The 6,000-nt window shown below is 42.7% G+C and overlaps 1 long non-coding RNA gene across 1 annotated transcript; it reads right to left on the bottom strand.

The window, feature by feature from the left end:
- Positions 1–1,133: 1,133 nt before the first annotated feature.
- On the bottom strand, positions 1,134–4,680 carry LOC127395968 (uncharacterized). The gene is made up of 3 exons (XR_007891887.1): positions 4,326–4,680; positions 2,288–2,350; positions 1,134–1,661 (listed from the first exon to the last, which is right to left on the bottom strand). It is a non-coding gene; the product is annotated as an uncharacterized LOC127395968 (long non-coding RNA).
- Positions 4,681–6,000: the final 1,320 nt, after the last annotated feature.

The following is a 6,000-nucleotide window of genomic DNA, read 5'->3' on the forward strand; positions in this document are numbered from 1 at the left end:
TTTTTAAAATTAGACTCAAATTATCCTTGATTGTATCCTTGATTTTTTGCTGATGAGATGTTGTCATATCTCTTCAGCTCAGCACACTAGGAGAAAGACAAATCCCAGTAGTTCTAGCTCCATGCTCTTCCTCTTGCTTTTTTTGTCTGCACAGCAGCAATGAGCAGAAGCACTAGCCAAGATGGGGGCCTGATTTGTTAGAGCTGGTTTATGCTGCAAGTCTTGTCAGGAAAAGTATGTTTTTTCTGCTTGGGGTTGTAGACCACCGAACATTTGAATGGTAACATTTCCTGGGAAAGAGAAGGTATAGGTACTACTCAAGTAAAAGCCCATTTTCAGCCTTCAGGACTTAGATCAAGCATGAAATAACCTGAAAAATAGGACTGAAAAGGTCATACAAGCCTGTCCAAGGGCTCTCCATGGAAAACCCAAGGAGACATACAGGTTGTTTTCATTCAACTCCAGCCCAGATGCCTGGATCCTACATATCTTCTAATGTTAGTAGTAAATCCCATAACTTCAACAAGGTTGGATTAGTTTGTAGATCAAGTATGCAGGTTTTGTAGCAAAGGGTTAGCTGATGATGACAATTATCCTGTGAGAAACTGGACCTCTGAAATTTTAAAAAGACCATGTTTCTCCAAGCCCCATCCAACCTGGCCTTGAACACTTCCAGGGAGGGGGCATCCACAACCTCCCTGGACAACCTGTGCCTGTGTCTCACCACCCTCACACTGAAGAATTTCTTACTGATGTCTAACCTAAATCTCCCCTCTTCCAGTTTAAAACCATTACCCCTTGTCCTATCACTACCCTTCTGGTGAAAATCCCCTCCCCAGCTTTCCTGTAGCCCCTTCAGGTACTGGAAGGTGCTCTAAGGTCTCCCCAGTTCTTCTCTTTTCCAGGCTGAACAGCCCCAACTGTCTCAGCCTGTCTTCACAGCATAGGTGCTCCAGCCCTTGGATCATCTTTATGGCCCTGCTTTGGACTCACTCCAAACCTAACATTCCTAAGTGAAATAGAAATTACTCCTGTCAAATAAAAAGAGGACCTTAGTTTAATATTGATTAATTTTATTTCCCTGGATTGAGTGCAGTTCACAGCAGACATACAATGATTTACTGCAGCTCGATTTTTCTAGTGGCCTAGGAAGCTATAAACGTGCCAATTATCTTCTTCCAGCTTGACCAGCCAGTATCAGAGATTAAACTTTGCATATATATTTCACTTTGGTCTTCCTGCATGCAGTGGGTTAACTGATTTAATCAACACATTTTTGGCTGGTCTGTCTGGTAGCAACTGGCTACCAACCATACAGTTCAGAGTTCTGCTACCTAGAGCAGTGCAGCTGCAGTGGGATATGTCTCAGGCAGGCACAGATCTGCCAGAAATCCTATTTAAAGACTCAGCTGCTGAAGCCTGAGGTACACCAACTAATTTGACTCTTGTTAGTTTAGAGCTAGTTTACTGTTTTTTGAGGAATGAACAGACCACAGCCCCTAAGAGTGCTGATGCAGTGCCAATGTTACGAAGAGCCAGGGCTATTCAAGTGCTGCCACACGTGAAGAAAGTATCAGGGAGGCCTGATCCAACACCTTCTGGACTTCAGTGATGGTCATTTCATGGCTTTACTTCAACAGATTTTTAGACGCAAGTAATAGCTAGAAAGTATTTAAAAAACATTACTTTTAATAATAGCAACAATAACAATAATAATTATGATCATAATAATAATCATAGATACTTGTCATTTCACATCTCCTGTGCAAATAACTTCATGGGACTTTATTGGAAATACATGCATGACCTTTACACAGGCTTGTACAAATACTAAGCCTGAGTAAAAGCTAAGATTTGTAAAGCAATTTGAAATGAAAGATACTGCAAATCTAAATTTATATTGTTATAGTAGTTTCTTTCCTGATTTTGCATATTACTTTTTCTCATTAGTAAATTTAATCTTCTTCTTCACAAAAAGTCTGTAGATCTCCCGTTTCTTAGAACAAGAGAAGACAACATAGAAATAAATAAGGTTTTCCTTCAGATACCTGAACCTAAACACAAAGTGAGATGCTGTTTTGTCCTGTTCCTAAAGGGAAGACACTTTAAAATGAATCGGAAAATACTTGCCAATTAATTTGCAACTGCTAAGTGTAACTGCACTGGGACTTTAGTCTTGCAGAGTTTCTGAGGGATGAATGTTCCCATCCCTTTAGAATGGGATTTTCATCACATGCCTTTAAAATTACACACAGGCAGGCCTACAGTGCTACAGATACAATCTCACCTGTCACAGCTCCAGACCGTGTTTTAATGTCTCTTTGATAACGAAGGGTAACCAATTTACAACCTAAAAAAGAAGGTGTACAAATTATGTTTCCAATAAATGTTTAATATCCTTTCTAGCGTAAATACTGGGAAATCACTGTCCACCAGGGGGAAAAGCCACTGAGGCAGAAAGAAGTAATCTGTTCTGAGATTTTGTGGTAGTAAGGCTGTAAATGCTTGACTGGCTGGCCAGCAGAGGTCTGGCAGTGCACAGTTCCTCTGACCCCACAGCTGCTTCCTGTGAGACCAAGTTGGTAGGTACCCTCAGTCTGGCCTATGTGTGTTCTGAAGAGGCTTACAGATCCATAAAGAACATTTCATGGGCCTGCTTTATGTGTAGGGGTAATTTTGTATTTAGTGTTTACCTTTAAGTAAGTTTTTTTTTTTGTACATTTCCATCCAGAAAAGGACTTTTTCTAAGACAGTGTAGAAGTTGCTGAATATGTCTTGGGCCACATTGGAAAGCTAATGGTCTTATCTAGCAAAACAAACAAACAAACAGACAAACTACAAACAATTTAATTGTCTCACAGGATGATGTGAACCTCAGAGCTCTTGACTCTGACATTAAAAACCCAGATGTTGACTGTGTTAAAACAGACCAGCCAGGCAAAGCCAGCGTGGGGTGAATGTGTGTGTGCAAATAGTATTTACACATTCTGTCAATGTCAGTTCATTTTTCACAGGGATGCACTTTTATATTTAATATTTCCAACATCTGTTGTTTATTGCTATATCATTACTACATTATTACTACGTTATTACTATGTTATTACTAAAATTGTGTGGTATTATTATTAATGTAGTATCATTATTATTAATGTGGTATAATTATTTTTATTAAAGGGTGTTATTTCAACATCAGATATTTAGTAAATCATAGACAAATTTGTGGTTTAAGACAAGCACACCTGCAGCTAATCCTTCCCTGAAATAGGCTCCAGAGTAAGCTGGACTTCTTGTGTGCTCCCTGCAGACCTGCTACTCTCCTACTCCAAAGCCAAAACAGGGTTTACCATTTTGTCCAAATTAAGATAATCTTGACTTTGTTCCTGATTTTGTTCACATCATGTGTGTATTCCTTATTTATGCATATAAAAAAGAAAGTCCTGTTCCCATGAGGTGGAAAGAGGGAGTACCATTAGGCTACGAACCTCTGCTTTGCACAAAATTAGCTTTGCACAAGTACAAACACGTTTATCAGACAGACTGTGCATTGACAAGCACCATTGCCCAATTTACCTTGCTTTCATCATGTTACATTGTTTGCCAAGCTTATCTACTGAGTGAAGCAAGTGGTTGATATGAAGTGTTGCCCAAACAGAAAATGAACTTCAGTCAAGTATCAGGGAACATAAGCAATTTACTGGACTTGCTCATGTAATCTTAAAGCAAAATAAATTAAATTATCTAGCTTGTATTTCTTCTGTGGGGACCTGACACAGTCCACAGCAGACTCAAATTATAATGTAGGATTTTCTTTAGAACCCACAAATAATTGCAAACATGGACATTGTCGTGGTTTGGGCCCAACATGACACCAAAGGAACAGCCCCGTGGCCGCTCACTTAACTGCCCCCCCCCCCCCCCCCCCCCCCCCCTTACTCTGAGATGAGGAGGACAAAGCTCATGGGTTGAGACAAAGGACAAGGAGGGTTCTTCACTGATTAAGGTCCTGGGCAAAACAGACTCAACTCGGGGAAAAAATAGTAATTTAATTTACTACTAATCAAATGCCCACAGGACACAGACAACACAAAAGAGCAGGGCTTGCGTATGTTACCCCACCCCTCCCTGCTTCCCAGGCCCAAATCCCTTTGTTCCCGGTCTCTCTCCCTCCTTCCCCCAGCAGCACAGGGGGACAGGGGATGGGGTTTAGAGTCAGTTCACAGGCTGGTGGTTCCTGCTGCTCCTGCCTCCTCAGGAAGAAGGATTCCTTACAGTCCTGCCCTGCTTCCCCATGGGGTCCCTCCCATGGGAGAGAGACCTCCACGAACCTCTCCTTCATGAGTCCTTCCCACGAGATCCAGAGCTGCTCCAGCCTGGGCTTCCCACAGAGTCACGGGCTGCTTTGGGAACAAACTCCCCTGGTGCCGGGGTCTTCCAAAGCTGCACAATCAGAGTCCACAGGCAGCAAATCCTCTGGCCACAAAATCCAAGTCCACTGACCAGGTTCACCCCTCCTGGCGCCTTCAGGAAATGTTCCACCACGTTCCTCCACGAGTGCAGGGGGACAGCTGCCATCTCACCATGGGCTGCAGGGAAACTTCTGCTTGGGCACCTTCTTACCCTTCTTCTGCACCAACCACCAGCACATAATGGCTCTTTGGCTGGGTTTGGAGCAGGGGGAGCTTCTCGGCTTCTCACTAGAGCCACTCATGGGCCCTTCCCCCGCTATCAAAAAACCCACCAAACGAAACCAGAACTGACATAAGTTAATAAAAAACCATAAACTTCAGAAACACATAGTGCAGTGACTAAGCAGTCTAGATTATGCCTTTTTCATTTTTGAAAATTCAACAAAAGTTGATGGAAAGAGAGACAACCATGTGAACAAAACGGACTCGTTTGTTTTTCTTCTGTGCATTCAAAACTTACAGGTCAGACCCCTTGGAAGGCTGGAGCGGAATTCCAGCTCCTTATATGCCATGGTAGTAGAGACTTAAGACAGTCACTGTTCTGACTTTCCCAAGGTCATGAGGCTCCTGGGTTTGATACCCAAGATATATGCTGCAAAACTCAGGGATCAAAGTTATGCTGGGGCAGTTCTGCTCTCTGCTTTCTATGGGGTAGGTCTCATCCCACCAAAAGTGTAGATCAGATTGAGGGTCTTTGTGCCGTCTAGTAATGGTGCCAACTTGGAACAACTTCAGCAGCACGAAGACTTCTGGGGCAAAACCAATGCCTTGGTTCTAGCCCTTTTCTGTGAAATGGCCTCTTCAGGGAGCAAGAATGGCAAGGCAAAGGTGATGCCAGGGCTCTCTGCACATGCCGTACCATGCTGCTGCTGTGAACTGGGTGACTTGGCTGAACCAGGGTGGAGCAGCCGTCTTTCAGAGAAGACTGGTGCCCTACATTTGTTTACATTGTTCCTGCCAGATTTCTGATTGTGCCTGAATAATTTTTCAATTATTCGGCCATGTACTGTTGAAAAAACAAAGGTTGTTATTTTCCCCAGGGCAGCATGCCTGGTAACGTTAGCCCTCCTGTCATAGGCTCCTGTTTCATTTCTGTGACAAGCTGTTCTTTTAAATGTTCAGAGGATGGAAAGTTTAGTAGCTTCAAAAAGACCCCAGCAAATAAAGCCCACAACAAACCCTCCTTCCTTGTTTGTCAGTGTATAATTAAGAAATAAGTGGGACACAGATTTGGGAAGAGAACTAATATTACAGTTGACTGGCTTTTTGGTGAGTCCACCTCTGCTCTCAGCAGTCCAGGTTAGCATAGTTTGTCCCCTGCAGACCTTTTCTGAAGCATTGCATTTCACTCTATCTTCATTTTGCTCTATCTATAAACAGATCGTCTCTCTCTATCTCATTTCATTTAATGTCAGGTTTGTGCAAATGGAAACTGATGACTCACAAGGATTGTTCTGGGACTGGCTCATTAGACTCTGGAGAAAATATTAGAATGGCTTTTCCAGAGGGGGCAAATGTGGTTCCCTGAATTAAC

Source organism: Apus apus, chromosome Z, assembly GCF_020740795.1.
Source record: "Apus apus isolate bApuApu2 chromosome Z, bApuApu2.pri.cur, whole genome shotgun sequence".
Taxonomy (NCBI): Eukaryota; Metazoa; Chordata; class Aves; order Apodiformes; family Apodidae; genus Apus; species Apus apus.